This window comes from Anabrus simplex, chromosome 1, assembly GCF_040414725.1.
Source record: "Anabrus simplex isolate iqAnaSimp1 chromosome 1, ASM4041472v1, whole genome shotgun sequence".
Lineage (NCBI taxonomy): Eukaryota > Metazoa > Arthropoda > Insecta > Orthoptera > Tettigoniidae > Anabrus > Anabrus simplex.
The window spans coordinates 186,422,819-186,450,576 of record NC_090265.1 but is presented as its reverse complement, the minus strand read 5'-3'; the positions used below and the strand labels follow the sequence as shown (position 1 = coordinate 186,450,576).

The following is a 27,758-nucleotide window of genomic DNA, read 5'->3' as shown; positions in this document are numbered from 1 at the left end:
TGGGTTCGATTCCCACCTCTGCCATCCTGGAAGTGGTTTTCCGTGGTTTCCCACTTCTCCTCCAAGCGAATCCGGGATGGTACCTAACTTAAGGCCACGGCCGCTTCCTTCCCTCTTCCTTGCCTATCCCTTCCAATCTTCCCATCCCTCCACAAGGCCCCTGTTCAGCATAGCAGGTGAGGCCGCCTGGGCGAGGTACAGGTCATACTCCCCAGTTGTCTCGACCGACCGAGAGTCTGAAGCTCCAGGACTCTGCCCTGGAGGCGGTAGAGGTGGGATCCCTCGCTAAGTCCGAGGGAAAAACCGAACCTGGAGGTTAAACAGATGATGATGACTCAACATATGAAATGGAAAGCTAATAGTGACATTCCTGACTTATCAAATTATTCCGCCTTGTGAAAAAATGCATCCAAAGTAAATTATTCTGTGGTCGTCTTCAATGACTGCGAATAGCTGAGGGTTTTTTTTTTTTGAGTTACTTGCAATGCATTTATTACTCCGTATAGGCATATGGTAACTAAACCTGTCAGCATTCCTTTCGTAAAATGTACACCATTACAAAACAATGGTAAGGGGCATCGGTGGTTCAGTGGTGGAATGCTCGCCTGCCACGCGGGCGGCCCGGGTTCGATTCCCGGCCGATGCAATTTTTATTTCATTACCCTACCTCGATGCTTTTAAATTCAGAGCAATGTTTAGTAGACTGCATTTAAGCTGATACCTGAAGAACAAACTGAGATGAGTTATAAGGAAAGAAGTCATCGTCACGGATTACTACTACCTAATGGATTTGCCCGTTTAACACAATTACAAACGTTGAAACTAATTTTGTAATATCAAGGATTCAATACAGTTACAAAGTTTTAACTTTTTTAAACGCTCTTTGTTCGGAACGTCGATCTATCAAGTTTTTTTCTAGCCCCACTTGCACCAGATGTGAGCAACCAGCGTATATTATGTAAATGGCGGAAGTGTAAAGTGTTGAATGTGAGGAAGGGAACGCTAAGCATGACACAAACACCCAGTCCCCAGGCCAGGGATATTAATCATTTACTATTAAAAACTCCTGAACCGAACGGGAATCGATCCCGTGGCCACCTCGTGACAGACAGTTACAAAGTTACTGTAATTATATCAGAGAGACACACAAAAACTGGTCATGGTAGTTTCCTTTCTTTCTTTCTTTCTTTCTTTCTTTCTTTATTTATTTATTTACTTCTTTCCCTCGTTCTTAATCTGTTTACACTCCAGGGTTGGTACTTCCCTCAGAATCTGCCAGGAATCCCACTTCTACACCCTCAAGGGCAGTGTCCTGGAGCGTGAGGCTTTGGGTCAGGATTAAAATTGGGTAGGGTGACGAGTTACTCGCCCATGTTGTCTTACCTGCTATGGAAGGGATGGGCAAACAAGGGGAAGGAAGCAGCCGTGGCGTTAAATTAGGTACCATCCCGCCATATGACTGGAGAAGTAGGGGTAAACCACGGAAAACCCCTTCGAGGATTCTGAGGTGGGTATCAAACCTCCCTATACTCAGTTGGCCTCCCGAGGCTGAGTGGAGCCCGTTCCAGCCTACGTACCACTTTTCAAGTTTCGTAGCAGAGCGGGGAATCGAACACAGGCCTCTAAGTGTGCCAGCTAATGATGTTATTTGTAAGTTATATATTTTGTTGCGAGTGATACCATATTTAGTTGAGAAGTGAACTACTCCTTTTTACCGTCTCTAAACTAACACAGTGTCGGCGATGTCTTGAGTAGGAAACTATTGGATCCCACACAAGATTTACAATGATTTGGTTTAAGTTCCGAAGCAAGGACGGTTTTTTCTTTTCCTTTTGCTTTACGTGGCAATTAAACAGATAGGTCTTATTGCGACGATGGGAGAGGAAAGGCCTAGAAAGTGGAAGGAAGCGGCCGTGGCCTTAATTAAGGTACAGTCCCAGCATTTGCGTGGTGTGAATAAAGGAAAGCACGGGAAAGTATCTTCAGTTCTGCCGACAGTGCCGTTCGAACCCACTATCTCCCGGATCTGAACTCATAGCTGCGCGCCCAATACTGCACGGCAAACTCGTCCGGTTCCTTCTTTTCTTCTTGTTCTTATTCCGTTTACCCTCCAGGGTTGGTTTTTCTCTCGGAGTCAGAGAGGGATCCCACTCTACCAACTCAAGGGCAGGGTCCTTGAGCTTGAGGCACTGGGTCCGGGATAAACAGGGAGGATGACCAGTACCTCGCCTCGGCGGCCTCACCCGCTATGCTGAACAGGGGCTTTGGTGTGGGATTGGAATTTTGGAAGGGATAGACGAGTATGAGGGAAGGAAGCGGCCGTGGTCTTTTGTTAGGTACCGTCCTGGCATTTGCTTAGTTGAGAAGTGGGAAACCACGGAGAACCACTTCCAGGTTGCCTGAGATGGGAATCGAACCCAGCTGTACTCAGTCTACCTCCAAAAACTGAGTGGACCTCGTTCCAAACATCGTACCACTTTCCAAATTTCGTGGCAAAGCAGGAAATCGATCCCGGGCCTCCGGCACCGCAGAGGCGGACAACCCGCCCGGTTTAAAAAGTAAGAATAAGCACGTTCCCAGGTCAGAGAAAATATCAGATTTGAGTACCTGAACATTGATATTGTAATGCTCTCAGAGTTAATATTAAAATTTCTTTAGGTAACATCCGATTAAATTAATTCTGTATGTTTTAACTGCCCGCCTTTGTGGTGTGGTGGTTAGCGTGATTAGCTGCCAATCCCGAAGGCGCGGGTTTGGTTCCCTGTTTCGCCACGAATTTTCAAAAGTGGTGTCAGGCATGGCAGGGGGCCCACTCTGTTCTGGGAGGTCAATTGAGTAGAGGGAGCTTCGATTCCCACCTCTGCATTCTCAAAGGGGTATCCGTGGTACCTAAATTAACGCCAAGGCTGCTTCCTTCTTCGTCTTTGCCCATCACTTCCAATCTGCCCATCAATCGCCCCCCCCCCTCCCCAACCCACAAGTCGCATTTCTACATGGCATGTAAGAGGACGTGGGCGAGTTACTGGTCCTCCTTCCCAGATGTAACAACGACCCAAAGCATCTGGCTAAAAGACACTGCCCCTTTTTTTTTTTTTAATTTATTTGGCTTTTGGTCCATCGACCATACAGCCAGCAAAAACATTACAAATTCACAAGTCACACAGTAATATATATACATATGACAGACACAGGAATGAAATGACATAAATGACAGACAGAAAAATCGCCTGAAAGTCTCTTTCACTTCACAAACTCCTGGATGTTCTGAAATTTACTTTCTTTTTTTTTTTTTAACTGACTAAAATCAATATAAATGTCTGGTAAAATAAGAGCGGTCAAAAAGATACAAATTATATATTTAAAACGCTATATTTGAGAAATTGTGCTGAAGTCACTTACATTCTCTGTTTGATAGGAGAAAGAAAAACTGGCACGCTGGTTAGAGACAGTCTCCTTCACACACATATGCCTTGGATATTCTGACACTCACAATTCATGATTTGCACTTTTTTTTTTTTTTTTTCTGAACATGACGAAAACCATTACAAATTTTTGATTAAGAGAGGTAAAAATAAAATTAAAAGGACACTAATTAGATATTTAGATCACTATTTTTGAGAAATTCGGCTAAAATCGCATATACTCTCTGGTTGGCAGAAGCAAGAAGAGCTGGCACACTGGTAGGAAATGGAGTTCCAATTTTAATCAATTTTGAGAGCATTACTGATCGTGCAGTACTGTACTTTGAACAAACAAATACAACGTGATTCAAATCTGCGACACACGGAGGGTCATACTCACACGTGGGAGAGTCCAACACTTTTATACGGTAGAGATGGTCGGCGTAACATCCGTGTCCGAGTCGCATGCGTATGAGGGATGTGATGTGACGTCTGGCCAGTTTGATGCTATCGAACCATGGTTTGTTAGGGATATTAGCTTGAAGTGCGGCATAATATCGTCCTTTGTGCAGATCCTGTGTATTCCATTCCGTTGACCATTTTCTTTGAGCTTTCATACGGATAATGGGGAGAAAGTCTGTATAAGGGAGTTGGATGGCTCGTAAGTTGGTTGCAGTTGTACTTTGTTTAGCGAGGAGGTCTACTGTTTCATTGTGTTCGATACCAGCATGTCCCTTGATCCATAGAAAGTGAACTATTATTCCTCGGAGTTCTGCATTTCTCACTAATTGCAGAATGTCAAGGATGTACTTATTAGTCTTTGTGGTCCAGTCAGGTTGTTTTAAACGTTGTAATACGCTGAAGCAGTCTGTTAGGATGAGAATTTTCTGGAATTGTTGTGAGGTACCATAAATTATAGCTGCTTGAATTGCTAGCATTTCCGCTGTGTAGATGGAAGTTGGCTCTGGTAGGGACCGTTGTTCAGTAACTGCTGTTAATGGGCAATAGTAAGCATATCCTACTCCTTCTGAAGTTTTGGAGCCGTCTGTGTAGATGCATGTGAACTCTGACCAAGCTGTTTGTAAGAGTACCTTGACTGAAGTGTTCATATTCGTCCCTGCACTCACTGTATCAGATATAGAGAAAGTGTTCGGTGGTGAGGATATGAGCTCATAGTCGTAGCAAAAGGCAGGTACTGAGGCGCCCTTGAGTACAAGGGGGGAAATATACCGTAATTCATGGTAGCTCGTCACCAGCAGTGGAGTGCGAAAATTTCGTAAGTGCTGATATGAATTTATTAATCTACTGAGGGTAAGTACTTTAGTAAAAAGTGGATGGTTGATCTGGGTAGCTCGGCGTAGGAAGAATATATCTGATAGCATCTGTCGTCTGATTGAAAGTGGCATTTCGATGGCTTCGACTAAGAGAGCGTTCGTGGGTGAAGAGTTCATAGCTCCTAAACAGAGCCTGATCGCCCGATACTGAAGGACATCAAGTTTGCGAAGAACATATTTTGGTGCGTTGCCGAAGAAAATGCTTCCGTAATCCAGGACCGGTCGAAGAAGGGCACGATAGAGTGTTAACATAGTGGACGGGTCTGCTCCCCACCACGTGCTAGTAACAGCTCGAAGAACATTGAGCACACGTCCGAATTTTGTTGTTACGTGGTTGATATGTCGACTCCAAGTCAGACGCCTGTCTAAATACAGACCCAATAATTTTGCTGTTGTCTGAAGAGGAAATGAATATGGACCGAGTCGAATGAAAGGTGATGCAATTGACTGTTGTTTCCTGGTAAATATTACCACTGAAGATTTAGCTTCCGAGAGACTGAATCCATTTTGAAATGTCCATGTGGAGAGGGCCTTTGCTGCATCGTCAAGCCATAATCGTGTGACCCAGAAGCAGGATGAGGACGCGTAGAGGCAGATATCGTCTGCATACTGGAGGATCTTAATGTTTGATTGGAATATGGTGTCTAGGTCGGCCGTATACAGAGCGTATAGTAAAGGACTAAGGATGGCACCTTGTGGTAAGCCTTTCGTTACTATTCGTGGTCCGTAGAGTGAGTTGTCACGTCGACGGATATATATCATACGTCGTTGAAATAAGGCATGAATCCCACGAAGATAAACTTCGGGCAGACCCAGTCTGTGCATTTTGCGAACAAGAATTGGTATAATGACGCTATCGTAGGCTCCTGATATGTCTAAGAATAAAGCTGTAAGGAATCCTTGTTTAAGAAAGGTCATCTCGATATCTGTTGTGAGGAGACTTAAATTATCTAGTGTGCTTCTTGATTTACGAAATCCATATTGAGAGGTAGATAAGATGTTGTTGTGTTCTAACCACCACTCTAATCTAAATTTTAATAGCCTTTCAAAGGTCTTACAGACGCAAGATGACAAAGCTATCGCTCGATAGGAAGCAGCTTCCTCTGGATCCTTCTCTGGTTTCAAGATCGGTACAATGATCTGTGTAGTCCAGTCATTAGGGAAAATACTTTGCGACCAGAACTCCATAAAAAGTTGCAATAGAATAATCTTAGCATTTAATGGTAGGTGGGCTATCATGGCGTATTGGATTTGGTCAATTCCTGGAGCAGTATTGGATGTATTTTTAAGGGCTGCTGTAAGTTCTCGAAAGGTGAAAGGCTGCAGGAGAATACGGTGTGGCATTTGTGAAGAGCTTGTAGGTGGGAATTCCGGGTCATCAAATGATGTTGTAGGTGGGGCTATGGAATCGGCGAAGTCATCGATCCAGCAGCGCAGTGGTTTTGGGAAGGTTCGTTTCCTCTTAAATCTGTTTATCATGGACCATACCTCGGGGAGCGGTGTTTCTTTATTCATCTTCTCACAATATCCCTTCCAACTATTTCTTTTTTGTCGTTTTAAGAAACGCTTCACTTCGGCGTCCATTTTCCTGTATGCAATATAGTTCTCCCACGTTGGGTAGCGTTTATAAGTACTAAATGACTGTCGACGTCTGGCAATCATTTTTGAGCATTCTGCAGTCCACCACGGGGCCGGTACGCGCTTAGAAGGGTCAATTGGCCGTCGTTGTGGGATGGCTAGCGATGCTGCGATGTTGATGATGCGTATAAATGCTTCATATTTTTCTAATGGATTTGGAATGTTATGTACTGTATCTAAATTAGCTTCGACACTATTTCTGTATTTAATCCAATCTGCTCTTTGAACATTCCACTTTGAAGTAGGTTGATGTAAGGCCGGTGTGTGTGGCTGTATAGTGGAAATTTCTATTGGGTAATGGTTGGATCCCATAGTAAATGATAGAGTTTTCCATTGATAATCTGTAGCTATTGATGAGGAGCAAAGTGTAAGATCTATTGCAGATTTTCTTTGGCCTGGGACTGGTACTAGGGTTGGCGATCCGTCGTTGAGGATAAATAAATTGTTATCTTCAATTAGATCTAAAAGAGTGTTCCCATAGACGTCATTTATTTCGCATCCCCAGACAGTATTGTGTGCGTTGCAATCTCCGCAAATTAGGTATGGAGCTTCTAGGTGACTAATTAAGTAGTTCCATTATCTTACGCTAATTATTGTCCTTGGGGGGCAGTAGATTGAAACGACCGTGAGATGTCTCTGAAGCACTTCCACTCGGGCTGCAACTACTTGAAAACTTTTTATGTTTGCATGATCTATAGGGATGTAATTAAATGGTATTGCAGATTGGATAAATATTGCCACGCCTCCTTTTCCATCTTCTCTGTCGTTGCGTAAAATGTGATATCCTCTGTATGTCACTACTACTCCGGGCCGAAACCAGGTCTCACTGATGATAGCAATCTGGATGTTTCGGGTATATAACTCTCGTTGTAAGGACTCTCGATTTGCATTAGCAGATCTCGCATTCCATTGTAAAAATTTAAAGGCCATCTTCACACTTGAAAACGTTAGTGATCATTTGACGTATTGCATCTGGATGTAAAGTATTTGATGGTGAGGACTGTATGTGGGATAGTATCGTTATGATTATGGTAAATATTTGTTCAATTAGTTGGGAGTGCTTTTGGTTGGGCGGAATATGCTTGAGGTGCGGTGCTGGAGGGTAGGGATTGTGAGAGATAGGCGTTACTGGTAGGTGATGGGGTATAAAAGTGCGTTCGGATATTGAAGGAAATATTGGATGGCGCACGGGAGTAGGCGGGGCACGAACAGGTCGCCGTGGTTGTTCGATGGGGTTATGCAGGGTAAGTTGACGAGTTGTAGCCTGTGCTGTGGAGGTCACTTGGGCTGGTATATGAACAGTTGGCGCTGATGCTGTATGACCCGTGCTATGTAAATGCTGTTCTTGGGTAGGGGAAACATCATGAAAAATTCCAGTCTGTTGTAATACATTTGAGTTAGATGTAGGTAAAGAAGGGAATTCTTCTTGACTTCGCCAACGAGGGACAGATTGGTTTACTGTGGACGCATATGTCCTGTTGTGGAACAAGTGAAGAGCGGCCTCCTGTGTGATGTTATTGTGAGCCATGACGTGTTTAACGTAAGTCCACTTCTTGTATTCCGGGCAGTCTTTATCTGTCGACAGGTGTGCAGCGTGACAGTGTACACAGTAAGGAGGTATGCTGTCCGAGCACTCTCGAATTGAATGGGGCCCTGTGCACCGACTGCAGCGTACTGCAGAACGGCAAGCTGAAGAAACGTGGTTATATCTGAGACATTTTTGACACTGAATGACAGGTAAAACATATGGTAATACTGCACATCTTGTTCCGTGTATATAAACATATTCTGGCAGACACTGAGTGCGGAAAGTAAGTAAGCAGACAGGTATTGGTCTTGACATTGTCTGCCCATTTGTAACATTTTGCTTTGTAAAACGTTTAACTTTTACTACAGGGAAGGCACTCTGTATTTCCTGTATTATTTCCTCCTCGCTAAGTGTGACGTCAACGTCCTTGATTATACCCTGTCTGTGCACGGTGTGATGCGGTATGTAAAGATCTAAATTCCTCTGCTGTAGGAGTTTTGATTCCACAAGGCGATTCGCTGCAACGCCAGTGGTAGTTTCAATACGTAACCTGTTCTTCCCTATAGGAGTGATATTAACTATGTCCTGCTTGCAGGCAAGACGTTCACTAAATATCATTCTTCCCACGGACATGGGATGCAAATTTCCAATGGACTGTTCTAAACTTTCTAATATTACGTAGTAAGGGCCATTATCTAGGCGGCTGTAACGGTTAGTATTATTTCTTAGGTTTTTGTTGTTGTTGTTGTTGTTGCTGCTATTGTTGTTTGGATGAGGAGAAGAATGACTAGACAACTGAGATGGAATATTATTGGGTCGGACATCGGAATTTGAGGTGACTATACTCTCCGAGGTTTCTGTAGTTTCAGAGCTAGAATTCGAATCAAGTAACATTAAGTTACTTTCGATCTCATGACGGTCATTTGAGCAGAAACGCTTAGTTTGAGGATCTAATTCAGTATTAAAATAAGATCGATTGTTCTCAATACCTGTGCTGTTAGGAGACTGTAGTGGTAGAGTAGTTGACATACTCACACCCGGTCCGTATGTCAAGTTGCCTTGGAGGTGCTGCTGTGGGAATTCCCGCTGCTGGGGCTGTTGCTGTTGTTCACACAATGGGGTAGCAGTTGGTTGAAAGTTGACGGGGTGTTGTTGAGGGTCTCCATAACAAGTCTGTAATGCCATGTTTAAAACTTGACCGGTGTCAGGAGGTTTCTCCATTGCTGGAGATGAGTGAATAAATTATAATTCTGTAATAGTACACTTGTTATACTGGCACTTGATAATGAATTAAAATGAACACACACACTTTTGTTCACACACGTTCACCGAGTCGCTCGGCTAGCACTAGACGATGCGTGCGCTTGCTACGGCTACCTAAGCCAAACTGCCACACTGCCCTTGATGCAGTAGAGGTGGGATCCCCCGTTGAGTCCGAGGGAAAAACCCACCCTGGAGGGTAAACAGATGAAAAAGAACATATTTTCATTACTTACACACGTGCAAGGGAGTTAAGAAAGGTTGTAAAATAATGCTAAACTCCACCTGAGGTAGTTTATGTCTAACTTGTTTTTCTTCTTCTAAATCTAGTAATCTTATAGCACTGGTCCCCCTCCCCAGTTGTATTCCCCGACGCAAAGTCTCACACTGCAGGTCACTGCCTTGAAGCGGTAGAGGAGTGAATCCTGGCTTAGTCCTACGAGAAAAACAAATCCTGGAGGGTAAACCAGATTAGAAAGAAAGTAAAAGAAAGAAAGAAAGAAAGAAGGAAAGAAAAAAATGTTTGGAGTTTCATTAATTTTCTAATTTTTGTATATAATCATTTAGCTCCTGTTGAACTGCATCGTTTTGATAAAGTGTCAAGCACCCCTGTGGCCTAATGGATAAGGCATCGGTCTCCTAAACCGGGGATTGTGGGTTCGAGTCTCACCAGGGGTAATTTTTGCTTCTGATAAATTTTTAAGTTAGGGGAATAAACGTTGAAGTTCTTAGCTATTCCATTTATGTAGGTGACTAATTCGCTTGTTCCTCTGTGCTTGAATAACAGTTAGTAGCTGGAAGCTGACGTCCGCGAAAAACCGTGTTTAGAGTTCCGGTACTTCCGTAATTACCGAAACACCGGTAATGTCGCTGAAGTGGTACATGTATCATACCTGTACTAGAGGTATACCTGAAGGGCTGCTTCACCGTGAAACAGGGACACGAAATTTCATCTTCTTACTTTGTTGTTAACGATTCTAAACCAGTACCTCGGTTATTATTATTATTACTTTTATTATTATTATTACTATTACTATTATTATTATTATTATTATTATTATTATTATTATTATTATTATATTGAAGAATATGCTCAGCATTACTTTATAGTAGTGTACGTATACTGGTCTCTAATGTTGAAAAACCGAACTCGATAGCTGCAGTCGCTTAAGTGCGGCCAGTATCCAGTATTCGTGAGATAGTATGTTCGAACTCCACTGTCGGCAGCCCTGAAAATGATTTTCCGTGGTTTCCCATTTTCACACCAGGCTAATGCTGGGTCTGTACCTTAATTAAGGCCACGGGCGCTTCCTCCCCACTCCCAGCCCTTCTCTGTCCCATCGTCGTCATAAGATTTATCTGTGTCGGCGCGACGTAATGTAACTAGCAATTTTAAAAGAATGTTGAAGTATGTCTAATAATGGAAATGGGACTGAAATGCATCTGGATGTGACAGTGATCGAAAATATTAAACACAGATATGTGCTGTTAATGGTTTTAGAACAAAAAATGCTAAACTATGTCGCATGTTGTCCATACACGTTACCAGAGGAAGAGAAGCAGTACTTCGCACAGGCGGCCTATGGTGAACAGGGGCTCTGGGGATGGAAGATCGGATGGGATGACAAGGAGGAGGGAAGGAAGCAGAATTCAAGTACCGTCTTGGCGTTTGATTTGAGGATAAGTGGGAATCCAGGGAAAACCACTTGGAGCATGCCTGAGGTGTGTATGGAACTCCCATCTAGGCCTACTCAGATGACCTCCCGCAGCTGAGTGGATCCCTTTGCCAAGCCCTCCTACCACTTTTTCAAATTTCGCGGTGGAGCCGGGAATCGAACGCGATCCTGAGGGGAGGTCATGGCAGCTAATCGCACTAACCGCTACACCAAAGAGTTGGAATACTACTACAATTATTCTTATTATTCTGGGCTTGTCTCACTGATGTACTCCAGTAGAACCTCATATCTCAGCGAGGAAATTACAGGGAACCTATCTCACTCCGTGTTTCCCCAGTATTCCTTTCCAATGGAGCTTAACATGTAATACATGATATTTCTTGAGGATTCAATCTGCTTACTGGTTGAAGACTCAACATATGAAATGGAAAGCTAATAGTGAAATTAAATAATTGTTGTGTGTCTGACATTCCTGACTTATCAAATCATTCCACCTTGTGAAAAAATGCATCCAAAGTAAATTAATCTGTGGTCGTCTTCAATAACTGCGATTAGCTGAGTTTTTTTTTAGTTACTCGCAATGCATTGTATTACTTCGTATAGGCATATGCAAACTAAACCTGTCAGCATTCCTTGCGTAAAATGTACACCATTACAAAACAGCGGTAAGGGGCATCGGTGGTTCAGTGGTAGAATGCTCGCCTGCCACGCGGGCGGCCCGGGTTCAATTCCCGGCCGATGCAATTTTTATTTCATTACCCTAACTCGATGCTTTAAAATTCAGAGCAATGTTTAATAGACTCCATTTAAGCTGATACCTGAAGAACAAACTGAGATGAGTTATAAGGAAATAAGTCATCGTCACGGATTACTACTACCTAATGGATTTGCCCGTTTAACACAATTACAAACGTTGAAACTAATTTTGTAATATCAAGGATTCAATACAGTTACAAAGTTTTAACTTTTTTAAACGCTCTTTGTTCGGAACGTCTAGCTATCAAGTTTTTTTCTAGCCCCACTTGCGCCAGATGTGAGGAACCAGCGTATATTATGTAAATGGCGGAAGTGTAAAGTGTTGAATGTGAGGAAGGGAACGCTAAGCATGACACAAACACCCAGTCCCCAGGCCAGGGATATTAATCATTTACAATTAAAAACTCCTGAACCGGCCGGGAATCGAACCCGTGGCCACCTCGTGACAGACAGTTACAAAGTTACTGTAATTATATCAGAGAGACACACAAAAACTGGTCATGCTAGTTTCCTTTCTTTCTTTCTTTCTTTCTTTCATTCTTTATGTACTTCTTTCCCTCTCTCTTAATCTGTTTACACTACAGGGTTGGTACTTCCCTCAGATTCTGCCAGGAATCCCACTTCTACTCCCTCAAGGGCAGTGTCCTGGAGCGTAACGCTTTGGGTCAGGATTAAAATTGGGTAGGATGACGAGTTACTCGCCACGTTGTCTTACCTGCTATGGAAGGGATGGGCAAACAAGGGGAAGGAAGCAGCCGTGGCGTTAAGTTAGGTACCATACCGCCATATGACTGGAGAAGTAGGGGTAAACCCCGGAAAACCCCTTCGAGGATTCTGAGGTGGGTATCAAACCTCCCTATACTCAGTTGGCCTCCCGAGGCTGAGTGGAGCCCGTTCCAGACTACGTACAACTTTTCAAGTTTCGTAGCAGAGCGGGGAATCGAACACAGGCCTCTAAATGTGCCAGGTAATGATGTTATTTGTAAGTTATATATTTTGTTGCGAGTGATACCATATTTAGTTGAGAAGTGAACTACTCCTTTTTACCGTCTCTAAACTAACACAGTATCGGCGATGTCTTGAGTAGGAAACTATTGGATCCCACACAAGATTTACAATGATTTGGTTTAAGTTCCGAAGTAAGGACGGTTTTTTCTTTTCCTTTTGCTTTACGTGGCAATTAAACAGATAGGTCTTATTGCGACGATGGGAGAGGAAAGGCCTAGAAAGTGGAAGGAAGCGGCCGTAGCCTTAATTAAGGTACAGCCCCAGCATTTGCGTGGTGTGAAATTAGGAAAGCACGGGCAACTATCTTCAGTTCTGCCGACAGTGCCGTTCGAACCCACTATCTCTCGGATCTGAACTCATAGCTGCGCGCCCAATACTACACGGCAAACTCGTCCGGTTTCTTCTTTTCTTCTTGTTCTTATTCCGTTTACCCTCCAGGGTTGGTTTTTCTCTCGGAGTCAGAGAGGGATCCCACTCTACCAACTCAAGGGCAGGGTCCTTGAGCTTGAGGCAATGGGTCCGGGATAAACAGGGAGGATGACCAGTACCTCGCCTCGGCGGCCTCACCCGCTATGTTGAACAGGGGCTTTGGTGCGGGATTGGAATTTTGGAAGGGATAGACGAGTATGAGGGAAGGAAGCGGCCGTGGTCTTTTGTTAGGTACCGTCCTGGCATTTGCTTAGTTGAGAAGTGGGAAACCACGGAGAACCACTTCCAGGTTGCCTGAGATGGGAATCGAACCCAGCTGTACTCAGTCTACCTCCAAAAACTGAGTGGACCTCGTTCCAAACATCGTACCACTTTCCAAATTTCGTGGCAAAGCAGGAAATCGATCCCGGGCCTCCGGCACCGCAGAGGCGGACAACCCGCCCGGTTTAAAAAGTAAGAATAAGCACGTTCCCAGGTCAGAGAAAATATCAGATTTGAGTACCTGAACATTGATATTGTAATGCTCTCAGAGTTAATATTAAAATTTCTTTAGGTAACATCCGATTAAATTAATTCTGTATGTTTTAACTGCCCGCCTTTGTGGTGTGGTGGTTAGCGTGATTAGCTGCCAATCCCGAAGGCGCGGGTTTGGTTCCCTGTTTCGCCACGAATTTTCAAAAGTGGTGTGAGGCATGGCGGGGGGCCCACTCTGTTCTGGGAGGTAAATTGAGTAGAGGGAGCTTCGATTCCCACCTCTGCATTCTCAAAGGGGTATCCGTGGTACCTAAATTAACGCCAAGGCTGCTTCCTTCTTCGTCTTTGCCCATCACTTCCAATCTGCCCACCAATCGCCCCCCCCCCTCCCCAACCCACAAGTCGCATTTCTACATGGCATGTAAGAGGACGTGGGCGAGTTACTGGTCCTCCTTCCCAGATGTAACAACGACCCAAAGCATCTGGCTAAAAGAACCGGCCCTTGATGCAGTAGAGGTGGGATCCCCCGTTGAGTCCGAGGGAAAAACCCACCCTGGAGGGTAAACAGATGAAAAAGAACATATTTTCATTACTTACACACGTGCAAGGGAGTTAAGAAAGGTTGTAAAATAATGCTAAACTCCACCTGAGGTAGTTTATGTGTAACTTGTTTTTCTTCTTCTAAATCTAATAATCTTATAGCACTGGTCCGCCTCCCCAGTTGTATTCCCCGACGCAAAGTCTCACACTGCAGGTCACTGCCTTGAAGCGGTAGAGGAGTGAATCCTGGCTTAGTCCTACGAGAAAAACAAATCCTGGAGGGTAAACCAGATTAGAAAGAAAGTAAAAGAAAGAAAGAAAGAAAGAAGGAAAGAAAAAAAATGTTTGGAGTTTCATTAATTTTCTAATTTTTGTATATAATCATTTAGCTCCTGTTGAACTGCATCGTTTTGATAAAGTGTCAAGCACCCCTGTGGCCTAATGGATAAGGCATCGGTCTCCTAAACCGGGGATTGTGGGTTCGAGTCCCACCAGGGGTAATTTTTGCTTCTGATAAATTTTTAAGTTAGGGGAATAAACGTTGAAGTTCTTAGCTATTCCATTTATGTAGGTGACTAATTCGCTTGTTCCTCTGTGCTTGAATAACAGTTAGTAGCTGGAAGCTGACGTCCGCGAAAAACCGTGTTTAGAGTTCCGGTACTTCCGTAATTACCGAAACACCGGTAATGTCGCTGAAGTGGTACATGTATCATACCTGTACTAGAGGTATACCTGAAGGGCTGCTTCACCGTGAAACTGGGACACGAAATTTCATCTTCTTACTTTGTTGTTAACGATTCTAAACCAGTACCTCGGTTATTATTATTATTACTTTTATTATTATTATTACTATTACTATTATTATTATTATTATTATTATTATTATTATTATTATTATATTGAAGAATATGCTCAGCATTACTTTATAGTAGTGTACGTATACTGGTCTCTAATGTTGAAAAACCGAACTCGATAGCTGCAGTCGCTTAAGTGCGGCCAGTATCCAGTATTCGTGAGATAGTATGTTCGAACTCCACTGTCGGCAGCCCTGAAAATGATTTTCCGTGGTTTCCCATTTTCACACCAGGCTAATGCTGGGTCTGTACCTTAATTAAGGCCACGGGCGCTTCCTCCCCACTCCCAGCCCTTCTCTGCCCCATCGTCGTCATAAGATTTATCTGTGTCGGCGCGACGTAATGTAACTAGCAATTTTAAAAGAATGTTGAAGTATGTCTAATAATGGAAATGGGACTGAAATGCATCTGGATGTGACAGTGATCGAAAATATTAAACACAGATATGTGCTGTTAATGGTTTTAGAACAAAAAATGCTAAACTATGTCGCATGTTGTCCATACACGTTACCAGAGGAAGAGAAGCAGTACTTCGCACAGGCGGCCTATGGTGAACAGGGGCTCTGGGGATGGAAGATCGGATGGGATGACAAGGAGGAGGGAAGGAAGCAGAATTCAAGTACCGTCTTGGCGTTTGATTTGAGGATAAGTGGGAATCCAGGGAAAACCACTTGGAGCATGCCTGAGGTGTGTATGGAACTCCCATCTAGGCCTACTCAGATGACCTCCCGCAGCTGAGTGGATCCCTTTGCCAAGCCCTCCTACCACTTTTTCAAATTTCGCGGTGGAGCCGGGAATCGAACGCGATCCTGAGGGGAGGTCATGGCAGCTAATCGCACTAACCGCTACACCAAAGAGTTGGAATACTACTACAATTATTCTTATTATTCTGGGCTTGTCTCACTGATGTACTCCAGTAGAACCTCATATCTCAGCGAGGAAATTACAGGGAACCTATCTCACTCCGTGTTTCCCCAGTATTCCTTTCCAATGGAGCTTAACATGTAATACATGATATTTCTTGAGGATTCAATCTGCTTACTGGTTGAAGACTCAACATATGAAATGGAAAGGTAATAGTGAAATTAAATAATTGTTGTGTGTCTGACATTCCTGACTTATCAAATCATTCCACCTTGTGAAAAAATGCATCCAAAGTAAATTAATCTGTGGTCGTCTTCAATAACTGCGATTAGCTGAGTTGTTTTTTTTTTTAGTTACTCGCAATGCATTGTATTACTTCGTATAGGCATATGCAAACTAAACCTGTCAGCATTCCTTGTGTAAAATGTACACCATTACAAAACAGCGGTAAGGGGCATCGGTGGTTCAGTGGTAGAATGCTCGCCTGCCACGCGGGCGGCCCGTGTTCAATTCCCGGCCGATGCAATTTTTATTTCATTACCCTAACTCGATGCTTTAAAATTCAGAGCAATGTTTAATAGACTCCATTTAAGCTGATACCTGAAGAACAAACTGAGATGAGTTATAAGGAAATAAGTCATCGTCACGGATTACTACTACCTAATGGATTTGCCCGTTTAACACAATTACAAACGTTGAAACTAATTTTGTAATATCAAGGATTCAATGCAGTTACAAAGTGTTAACTTTTTTAAACGCTCTTTGTTCGGAACGTCTAGCTATCAAGTTTTTTTCTAGCCCCACTTGCACCAGATGTGAGGAACCAGCGTATATTATGTAAATGGCGGAAGTGTAAAGTGTTGAATGTGAGGAAGGGAACGCTAAGCATGACACAAACACCCAGTCCCCAGGCCAGGGATATTAATCATTTACAATTAAAAACTCCTGAACCGGCCGGGAATCGAACCCGTGGCCACCTCGTGACAGACAGTTACAAAGTTACTGTAATTATATCAGAGAGACACACAAAAACTGGTCATGCTAGTTTCCTTTCTTTCTTTCTTTCTTTCTTTCATTCTTTATGTACTTCTTTCCCTCTCTCTTAATCTGTTTACACTACAGGGTTGGTACTTCCCTCAGATTCTGCCAGGAATCCCACTTCTACTCCCTCAAGGGCAGTGTCCTGGAGCATAACGCTTTGGGTCAGGATTAAAATTGGGTAGGATGACGAGTTACTCGCCACGTTGTCTTACCTGCTATGGAAGGGATGGGCAAACAAGGGGAAGGAAGCAGCCGTGGCGTTAAGTTAGGTACCATACCGCCATATGACTGGAGAAGTAGGGGTAAACCCCGGAAAACCCCTTCGAGGATTCTGAGGTGGGTATCAAACCTCCCTATACTCAGTTGGCCTCCCGAGGCTGAGTGGAGCCCGTTCCAGACTACGTACAACTTTTCAAGTTTCGTAGCAGAGCGGGGAATCGAACACAGGCCTCTAAATGTGCCAGGTAATGATGTTATTTGTAAGTTATATATTTTGTTGCGAGTGATACCATATTTAGTTGAGAAGTGAACTACTCCTTTTTACCGTCTCTAAACTAACACAGTATCGGCGATGTCTTGAGTAGGAAACTATTGGATCCCACACAAGATTTACAATGATTTGGTTTAAGTTCCGAAGTAAGGACGGTTTTTTCTTTTCCTTTTGCTTTACGTGGCAATTAAACAGATAGGTCTTATTGCGACGATGGGAGAGGAAAAGCCTAGAAAGTGGAAGGAAGCGGCCGTAGCCTTAATTAAGGTACAGCCCCAGCATTTGCGTGGTGTGAAAATAGGAAAGCACGGGCAACTATCTTCAGTTCTGCCGACAGTGCCGTTCGAACCCACTATCTCTCGGATCTGAACTCATAGCTGCGCGCCCAATACTACACGGCAAACTCGTCCGGTTTCTTCTTTTCTTCTTGTTCTTATTCCGCTTACCCTCCAGGGTTGGTTTTTCTCTCGGAGTCAGAGAGGGATCCCACTCTACCAACTCAAGGGCAGGGTCCTTGAGCTTGAGGCAATGGGTCCGGGATAAACAGGGAGGATGACCAGTACCTCGCCTCGGCGGCCTCACCCGCTGTGCTCAACAGGGGCTTTGGTGTGGGATTGGAATTTTGGAAGGGATAGACGAGTATGAGGGAAGGAAGCGGCCGTGGTCTTTTGTTAGGTACCGTCCTGGCATTTGCTTAGTTGAGAAGTGGGAAACCACGGAGAACCACTTCCAGGTTGCCTGAGATGGGAATCGAACCCAGCTGTACTCAGTCTACCTCCAAAAACTGAGTGGACCTCGTTCCAAACATCGTACCACTTTCCAAATTTCGTGGCAAAGCAGGAAATCGATCCCGGGCCACCGGCACCGCAGAGGCGGACAACCCGCCCGGTTTAAAAAGTAAGAATAAGCACGTTCCCAGGTCAGAGAAAATATCAGATTTGAGTACCTGAACATTGATATTGTAATGCTCTCAGAGTTAATATTAAAATTTCTTTAGGTAACATCCGATTAAATTAATTCTGTATGTTTTAACTGCCCGCCTTTGTGGTGTGGTGGTTAGCGTGATTAGCTGCCAATCCTGAAGGCGCGGGTTTGGTTCCCTGTTTCGCCACGAATTTTCAAAAGTGGTGTGAGGTATGGCGGGGGGCCCACTCTGTTCAGGGAGGTCAATTGAGTAGAGGGAGCTTCGATTCCCACCTCTGCATTCTCAAAGGGGTATCCGTGGTACCTAAATTAACGCCAAGGCTGCTTCCTTCTTCGTCTTTGCCCATCAGTTCCAATCTGCCCATCAATCGCCCCCCCCCCCCCCCCACATGTCGCATTTCTACATGGCATGTAAGAGGACGTGGGCGAGTTGCTGGTCCTCCTTCCCAGATGTAACAACGACCCAAAGCATCTGGCTAAAAGACACTGCCCTTGATGCAGTAGAGGAGTGAATCCTGGCTTAGTCCTACGAGAAAAACATATCCTGGAGGGTAAACCAGATTAGAAAGAAAAAGAAGGAAAGAAAGAAAGAAAGAAGGAAAGAGAAAAATGTTTGGAGTTTCCTTAATTTTCTCATTTTTGTATATAATCATTTAGCTCCTTTTGAACTGCATAGTTTTGATGAAGTGTCAAGCGCCCCTGTGGACTAATGGATAAGGCATCGGTCTCCTAAACCGGGGATTGTGGGTTCGAGTCCCACCAGGGGTAATTTTTGCTTCTGATAAATTTTTAAGTTAGGGGAATAAACGTTGAAGTTCTTTGCTATTCCATTTATGTAGGTGACTAATTCGCTTGTTCCTCTGTGCCTGAATAACAGTTAGTAGCTGAAGCTGACGTCCGCGAAAAACCGTGTTTAGAGTTCCGGTACTTCCGTAATTACCGAAACACCGGTAATGTCGCTGAAGTGGTACATGTATCATACCTGTACTAGAGGTATACCTGAAGGGCTGCTTCACCGTGAAACAGGGGCACGAAATTTCATCTTCTTACTTTGTTGTTAACGATTCTAAACCAGTATCTCGGTTATTATTATTATTATTATTACTTTTATTATTATTATTACTATTATTATTATTATTATTATTATTATTATTATTATTATTATTATTATTATTATTATTATTATTATATTGAAGGATATGCTCAGCATTACTTTATAGTAGTGTACGTATACTGGTCTCTAATGTTGAAAAACCGAACTCGATAGCTGCAGTCGCTTAAGTGCGGCCAGTATCCAGTATTCGTGAGATAGTATGTTCGAACTCCACTGTCGGCAGCCCTGCAATGGTTTTCCGTGGTTTCCCATTTTCACACCAGGCTAATGCTGGGTCTGTACCTTAATTAAGGCCACGGGCGCTTCCTCCCCACTCCCAGCCCTTCCCTGTCCCATCGTCGTCATAAGACTTATCTGTGTCGGCGCGACGTAAGGTAACTAGCAATTTTAAAAGAATGTTGAAGTATGTCTAATAATGGAAATGGGACTGAAATGCATCTGGATGTGACAGTGAGCGAAAATATTAAACACAGATATGTGCTGTTAATGGTTTTAGAACAAAAAATGCTAAATTATGTCGCATGTTTCCATACACGTTACCAGAGGAAGAGAAGCAGTACTTCGCACAGGCGGCCTATGGTGAACAGGGGCTCTGGGGATGGAAGATCGGAAGGGATGACAAGGAGGAGGGAAGGAAGCAGAATTCAAGTACCGTCTTGGCATTTGATTTGAGGATAAGTGGGAATCCAGGGAAAACCACTTGGAGCATGCCTGAGGTGTGTATGGAACTCCCATCTAGGCCTACTCAGATTACCTCCCGCAGCTGATTGGATCCCTTTGCCAAGCCCTCCTGCCACTTTTTCAAATTTCGCGGTGGAGCCGAGAATCGAACGCGATCCTGCTGGGAGGTCATGGCAGCTAATCGCACTAACCGCTACACCACAGAGGTGGACTACTACTTCAATTATTCTTATTATTCTGGGCTTGTCTCACTGATGTACTCGAGTAGAACCTCATATCTCAGCGAGGAAATTACAGGGAAACTATCTCACTCCGTGTTTCCCCAGTATTCCTTTCCAATGGAGCCTAAGATGTAATATATGATATTTCTTGAGGATTCAATCTGCTTACTGGTTGAAGACTCAACATATGAAATGGAAAGCTAATAGTGAAATTAAATAATTGTTGTGTGTCTGACATTCCTGACTTATCAAATCATTCCACCTTGTGAAAAAATGCATCCAAAGTAAATTAATCTGTGGTCGTCTTCAATAACTGCGAATAGCTGAGGTTTTTTTTTTTTTTTAGTTACTCGCAATGCATTGTATTACTTCGTATAGGCATATGCAAACTAAACCTGTCAGCATTCCTTGCGTAAAATGTACACCATTACAAAACAGCGGTAAGAGGCATCGGTGGTTCAGTGGTAGAATGCTCGCCTGCCACGCGGGCGGCCCGAGTTCGATTCCCGGCCGATGCAATTTTTATTTCATTACCCTACCTCGATGCTTTAAAATTCAGAGCAATGTTTAGTAGACTGCATTTAAGCTGATACCTGAAGAACAAACTGAGATGAGTTATAAGGAAAGAAGTCATTGTCACGGATTACTACTACCTAATGGATTTGCCCGTTTAACACAATTACAAACGTTGAAACTAATTTTGCAATATCAAGGATTCAATACAGTTACAAAGTTTTAACTTTTTTAAACGCTCTTTGTTCGGAACGTCGACCTATCAAGTTTTTTTTCTTGCCCCACTTGCACCAGATGTGAGAAACCAGCGTATATTATGTAAATGGCGGAAGTGTAAAGTGTTCAATGTGAGGAAGGGAACGCTAAGCATGACACAAACACCCAGTCCCCAGGCCAGGGATATTAATCATTTACAATTAAAAACTCCTGAACCGGCCGGGAATCGAACCCGTGGCCTCCTCGTGACAGAGAGTTACAAAGTTACAGTAATTATATCACAGAGACACACAAAAACTGGTCATGGTAGTATCCTTTCTTTCTTTCTTTCTTTCTTTCTTTCTTTATTTATTTATTTACTTCTTTCCCTCTTTCTTAATCTGATTATACTTCAGTGTTGGTACTTCCCTCAGAATCTGCCAGGCATCCCGCTTCTACTCCCTCAAGGGCAGTGTCCTGGAGCGTGAGGCTTTGGGTCAGGATTAAGATTGGGTAGGATGACGAGTTACTCGCCAACGTTGTCTTACCTGCTATGAAAGGGATGGGCAAAGAAGGGGAAGGAAGCAGCCGTGACCTTAAATTAGGTACTATCCCGTCATATGACTGGAGAAGAAGGGGTAAACCACTGAAAACCCTTTCGAGGATTCTAAGGCGGGTATCAAACTTCCCTATACTCAGTTGGCCTCCCGAGGCTGAGTGGAGCCCGTTCCAGCCTACGTACCACTTTTCAAGTTTCGTAGCAGAGCGGGGAATCGAACCCAGGCCTCTAAGTGTGCCAGTTAATGATGTTATTTGTAAGTTATATATTTTGTTGCGAGTGATACCATATTTAGTTGAGAAGTGAACTACTAATTTTTACCGTCTCTAAACTAACACAGTATCGGCCATGTCTTGAGTAGGAAACTATTGGATCCCACACAAGTTTTACAACGATTTGGTTTAAGTTCCGAAGTAAGGACGGTTTTTTCTTTTCCTTTTGCATTACGTGGCAATGAAACAGATAGGTCTTATTGCGACGATGGGAGAGGAAAGGCCTAGAAAGTGGAAGGAAGCGGCCGTGGCCTTAATTAAGGTACAGTCCCAGCATTTGCGTGGTGTGAATAAAGGAAAGCACGGGAAAGTATCTTCAGTTCTGCCGACAGTGCCGTTCGAACCCACTATCTCCCGGATCTGAACTCATAGCTGCGCGCCCAATACTGCACGGCAAACTCGTCCGGTTTCTTCTTTTCTTCCTGTTCTTATTCCGTTTACCCTCCAGGGTTGGTTTTTCTCTCGGAGTCAGAGAGGGATCCCACTCTACCAACTCAAGGGCAGGGTCCTTGAGCTTGAGGCACTGGGTCCGGGATAAACAGGGAGGATGACCAGTACCTCGCCTCGGCGGCCTCACCCGCTATGCTGAACAGGGGCTTTGGTGTGGGATTGGAATTTTGGAAGGGATAGACGAGTATGAGGGAAGGAAGCGGCCGTGGTCTTTTGTTAGGTACCGTCCTGGCATTTGCCTTGTTGAGAAGTGGGAAACCACGGAAAACCACTTCCAGGTTGCCTGAGATGGGAATCGAACCCAGCTGTACTCAGTCTACCTCCCAAGACTGAGTGGACCTCGTTCCAAATATCGTACCACTTTCCAAATTTCGTGGCAAAGCAGGAAATCGAACCCGAGCCTCCGGCTGGGGCAGCTAATCACACTAAACACTACAATCACTTCCAATCTGCCCATCAATCGCCCCCCCCCCCACAAGTCGCATTTTTACATGGCATGTAAGAGGACGTGGGCGAGTTACTGGTCCTCCTTCCCTGATGTAACAACGACCCAAAGCATCAGGCTAAAAGACACTGCCCTTGATGCAGTCGAGGTGGGATCCCCCGTTGAGTCCGAGGGAAAAACCGACCCTGGAGGGTAAACAGATGAAAAAGAACATATTTTCATTACTTAAGCACGTGCAAGGGAGATAAGAAAGGTTGTAAAATAATGTTAAACTCCATCTGAGGTAGTTTATGTGTAACTTGTTTTTCTTCTTCTAAATCTAATAATCTTAGAGCACTGGTCCGCCTCCCCAGTTGTATTCCCCGACGCCTAGTCTCACACTGCAGGTCACTGCCTTGACGCGGTAGAGGAGTGAATCCTGGCTTAGTCCTACGAGAAAAACAAATCCTGGAGGGTAAGCCAGATTAGAAAGAAAGAAAAAACAATAAAGAAAGAAAGAAAGAAAGAAGGAAAGAAAAAAATGTTTGGAGTTTCCTTAATTTTCTCATTTTTGTATATAATCATTTAGCTCCTGTTGAACTGCATCGTTTTGATAAAGTGTCAAGCGCCCCTGTGGCCTAATGGATAAGGCATCGGTCTCCTAAACCGGGGATCGTGGGTTCGAGTCCCACCAGGGGTAACTTTTGCTTCTGATAAATTTTTAAGTTAGGGGAATAAACGTTGAAGTTCTTAGCTATTCCATTTATGTAGGTGACTAATTCGCTTGTTCCTCTGTGCCTGAATAACAGTTAGTAGCTGGAAGCTGACGTCCGCGAAAACCCGTGTTTAGAGTTCCGGTACTTCCGTCATCATCATCATCATCATCTGTTTACCCTCCAGGTTCGGTTTTTCCCTCGGACTTAGCGAGGGATCGCACCTCTACCGCCTCAAGGGCAGTGTCCTGGAGCTTCAGACTCTTGGTCGGGGGATACAGCTGGGGAGTATGACCAGTACTTCGCCCAGGCTGCCTCACCTGCTACGCTGAACAGGGGCCTTGTGGAGGGATGGGAAGATTGGAAGGGACAGGCAAGGAAGCGGCCGTGGCCATAAGTTAGGTACCATCCCGGCATTCGCCTGGAGAAGAAGTGGGAAACCACGGAAAACCACTTCCAGGATGGCTGAGGTGGGAATCGAACCCACCTCTACTCAGTTGACCTCCCGAGGCTGAGTGGACCCCGTTCCAGCCCTCGTACCACTTTTCAAATTTCGTGGCAGAGCTGGGAATCGAACCCGGGCCTCCGAGGGTGGTAGCTAATCACGCTAACCACTACACCACAGAGGCGGACCCGGTACTTCCGTAATTTTCGAAATACCGGTAATGTCACTGAAGTGGTACATGTATCATACCTGTACTAGAGGTACACTTCACCGTGAAACAGGGATACGAAATTTCATCTTCTTACTTTGTTGTTAACGATTCTAAACCAGAAACTCGGTTATTTTTATTATTACTTTTATTATTATTATTATTATTATTATTATTATTATTATTATTATTATTATTATTATTACTGTTACGGAGTATTCCGTGGTAGTTAGAGGTGAAAGAAGGTGCGGGTGTGAACAGGTCTCAAGCTACGAAATTAGAGTTCATGTAAAATTTAACAAGGTTATATTCTCTTTATAAAATCAAAAAAAAAAAAAAAAAAAAAAATAACAAGCATGGCAGGTACAGAGTAGCAAGGGTGCACCATTGTTGATCTTCAGTAGTGTCCTCTAGAAGAGAAAGTTCACACTTCTTACGACAGGTAAAAGAAAAATACATCAAAAATGACCCAGTTCAAAAACTCCAAAATTTCCAAGTAGTGACATCTTCTGAGAAACTTGAAAATTAATACCATAGATAAAGTTCGGACTTCCTCCAGCAGAGGAGTTTCAACTGGCGCAAATTTTAAATAAGCGGCGTGGAGGTGTACTGCCCGGTACAATTACTATTGTTGTTGTTATTATTATTATTATTTTTATTATTATTAATATTATTATTATATTGAAGGATATGCTCAGCATGACTTTATAGTAGTGTACGTATACTGGTCTCTAATGTTGAAAAACCGAACTCGATAGCTGCAGTCGCTTAAGTGCGTCCAGTATCCAGTATTCGTGAGATAGTATGTTCGAACTCCTATGTCGGCAGCCCTGAAAATGATTTTCCGTGGTTTCCCATTTCCACACCAGGCTAATGCTGGGTCTGTACCTTAATTAAGGCCACGGGCGCTTCCTCCCCACTCCCAGCCCTTCCCTGTCCCATCGTCGTCATAAGACTTATCTGTGTCGGCGCGACGTAATGTAACTAGCAATTTTAAAAGAATGTTGAAGTATGTCTAATAATGGAAGTGGGACTGAAATGCATCTGGATGTGACAGTGATCGAAAATATTAAACACAGATATGTGCTGTTAATGGTTTTAGAACAAAAAATGCTAAACTATGTCGCATGTTGTCCATACACGTTACCAGAGGAAGAGAAGCAGTACTTCGCACAGGCGGCCTATGGTGAACAGGGGCTCTGGGGATGGAAGATCGGATGGGATGACAAGGAGGAGGGAAGGAAGCAGAATTCAAGTACCGTCTTGGCATTTGATTTGAGGATAAGTGGGAATCCAGGGAAAACCACTTGGAGCATGCCTGAGGTGTGTATGGAACTCCCATCTAGGCCTACTCAGATGACCTCCCGCAGCTGATTGGATCCCTTTGCCAAGCCCTCCTACCACTTTTTCAAATTTCGCGGTGGAGCCGGAAATCGAACGCGATCCTGCTGGGAGGTCATGGCAGCTAATCGCACTAACCGCTACACCAAAGAGTTGGAATACTACTACAATTATTCTGGGCTTGTCTCACTGATGTACTCGAGTAGAACCTCATATCTGAGCGAGGAAATTACAGGGAACCTATCTCACTCCGTGTTTCCCCAGTATTCCTTTCCAATGGAGCCTAAGATGTAATATATGATATTTCTTGAGGATTCAATCTGCTTACTGGTTGAAGACTCAACATATGAAATGGAAAGCTAATAGTGAAATTAAATAATTGTTGTGTGTCTGACATTCCTGACTTATCAAATCATTCCACCTTGTGAAAAAATGCATCCAAAGTAAATTAATCTGTGGTCGTCTTCAATAACTGCGAATAGCAGAGTTTTTTTTTTTTTTTTTTAGTTACTCGCAATGCATTGTATTACTTCGTATAGGCATATGCAAACTAAACCTGTCAGCATTCCTTGCGTAAAATGTACACCATTACAAAACAACCGTAAGGGGCATCGGTGGTTCAGTGGTAGAATGCTCGCCTGCCACGCGGGCGGCCCGGGTTCGATTCCCGGCCGATGCAATTTTTATTTCATAACCCTACCTCGATGCTTTAAAATTCAGAGCAATGTTTGGTAGACTGCATTTAAGCTGATACCTGAAGAACAAACTGAGATGAGTTATAAGGAAAGAAGTCATTGTCCCGGATTACTACTACCGAATGGATTTGCCCGTTTAACACAATTACAAACGTTGAAACTAATTTTGCAATATCAAGGATTCAATACAGTTACAAAGTTTTAACTTTTTTAAACGCTCTTTGTTCGGAACGTCGACCTAACAAGTTTTTTTTCTTGCCCCACTTGCACCAGATGTGAGAAACCAGCGTATATTATGTAAATGGCGGAAGTGTAAAGTGTTCAATGCGAGGAAGGGAACGCTAAGCATGACACAAACACCCAGTCCCCAGGCCAGGGATATTAATCATTTACAATTAAAAACTCCTGAACCGGCCGGGAATCGAACCCGTGGCCACCTCGTGACAGAGAGTTACTAAGTTACAGTAATTACATCACAGAGACACACAAAAACTGGTCATGGTAGTATCCATTCTTTATTTATTTATTTATTTACTTCTTTCCCTCTTTCTTAATCTGATTATACTTCAGTGTTGGGTCTTCCCTCAGAATCTGCCAGGCATCCCGCTTCTACTCCCTCAAGGGCAGTGTCCTGGAGCGTGAGGCTTTGGGTCAGGATTAAGATTGGGTAGGATGACGAGTTACTCGCCAACGTTGTCTTACCTGCTATGGAAGGGATGGGCAAAGAAGGGGAAGGAAGCAGCCGTGACCTTAAATTAGGTACTATCCCGTCATATGACTGGAGAAGAAGGGGTAAACCACTGAAAATCCTTTCGCGGATTCTAAGGCGGGTATCAAACTTCCCTATACTCAGTTGGCCTCCCGAGGCTGAGTGGAGCCCGTTCCAGCCTACGTACCACTTTTCAAGTTTCGTAGCAGAGCGGGGAATCGAACCCAAGCCTCTAAGTGTGCCAGCTAATGATCTTATTTGTAAGTTATATATTTTGTTGCGAGTGATACCATATTTAGTTGAGAAGTGAACTACTAATTTTTACCGTCTCTAAACTAACACAGTATCGGCCATGTCTTGAGTAGGAAACTATTGGATCCCACACAAGATTTACAATGATTTGGTTTACTTTCCGAAGTAAGGACGGTTTTTTCCTTTCCTTTTGCTTTACGTGGCATTGAAACAGATAGGTCTTATTGCGACGATGGGAGAGGAAAGGCCTAGAAAGTGGAAGGAAGCGGCCGTGGCCTTAATTAAGGTACAGTCCCAGCATTTGCGTGGTGTCAATAAAGGAAAGCACGGGAAAGTATCTTCAGTTCTGCCGACAGTGCCGTTCGAACCCACTATCTCCCGGATCTGAACTCATAGCTGCGCACCCAATACTGCACGGCAAACTCGTCCGGTTTCTTCTTTTCTTCCTGTTCTTATTCCGTTTACCCTCCAGGGTTGGTTTTTCTCTTGGCGTCAGAGAGGGATCCCACTCTACCAACTCAAGGGCAGGGTCCTTGAGCTTGAGGCACTGGGTCCGGGATAAACAGGGAGGATGACCAGTACCTCGCCTCGGCGGCCTCACCCGCTATGCTGAATAGGGGCTTTGGTGTGGTATTGGAATTTTGGAAGGGATAGACGAGTATGAGGGAAGGAAGCGGCCGTGGTCTTTTGTTAGGTACCGTCCTGGCATTTGCCTTGTTAAGAAGTGGGAAACCACGGAAAACCACTTC

The 27,758-nt window shown here is 43.9% G+C and overlaps 9 non-coding genes across 9 annotated transcripts; all 9 read left to right on the top strand.

Annotated features, from left to right (window-relative positions):
• Positions 1-575: 575 nt before the first annotated feature.
• On the top strand, positions 576-646 carry TRNAG-GCC (transfer RNA glycine (anticodon GCC)). The gene has a single exon. It is a non-coding gene; the product is annotated as a tRNA-Gly (tRNA).
• A 9,120-nt stretch (positions 647-9,766) lies between these two features.
• Positions 9,767-9,839, top strand: TRNAR-CCU (transfer RNA arginine (anticodon CCU)). Its single transcript has one exon. It is a non-coding gene; the product is annotated as a tRNA-Arg (tRNA).
• A 1,670-nt stretch (positions 9,840-11,509) lies between these two features.
• On the top strand, positions 11,510-11,580 carry TRNAG-GCC (transfer RNA glycine (anticodon GCC)). Its single transcript has one exon. It is a non-coding gene; the product is annotated as a tRNA-Gly (tRNA).
• Positions 11,581-14,471: 2,891 nt separating this feature from the next.
• TRNAR-CCU (transfer RNA arginine (anticodon CCU)) lies at positions 14,472-14,544 on the top strand. The gene has a single exon. It is a non-coding gene; the product is annotated as a tRNA-Arg (tRNA).
• Positions 14,545-16,216: 1,672 nt separating this feature from the next.
• Positions 16,217-16,287, top strand: TRNAG-GCC (transfer RNA glycine (anticodon GCC)). Its single transcript has one exon. It is a non-coding gene; the product is annotated as a tRNA-Gly (tRNA).
• Positions 16,288-18,912: 2,625 nt separating this feature from the next.
• Positions 18,913-18,985, top strand: TRNAR-CCU (transfer RNA arginine (anticodon CCU)). Its single transcript has one exon. It is a non-coding gene; the product is annotated as a tRNA-Arg (tRNA).
• Positions 18,986-20,680: 1,695 nt separating this feature from the next.
• TRNAG-GCC (transfer RNA glycine (anticodon GCC)) lies at positions 20,681-20,751 on the top strand. Its single transcript has one exon. It is a non-coding gene; the product is annotated as a tRNA-Gly (tRNA).
• A 2,522-nt stretch (positions 20,752-23,273) lies between these two features.
• TRNAR-CCU (transfer RNA arginine (anticodon CCU)) lies at positions 23,274-23,346 on the top strand. Its single transcript has one exon. It is a non-coding gene; the product is annotated as a tRNA-Arg (tRNA).
• Positions 23,347-25,961: 2,615 nt separating this feature from the next.
• TRNAG-GCC (transfer RNA glycine (anticodon GCC)) lies at positions 25,962-26,032 on the top strand. The gene has a single exon. It is a non-coding gene; the product is annotated as a tRNA-Gly (tRNA).
• Positions 26,033-27,758: the final 1,726 nt, after the last annotated feature.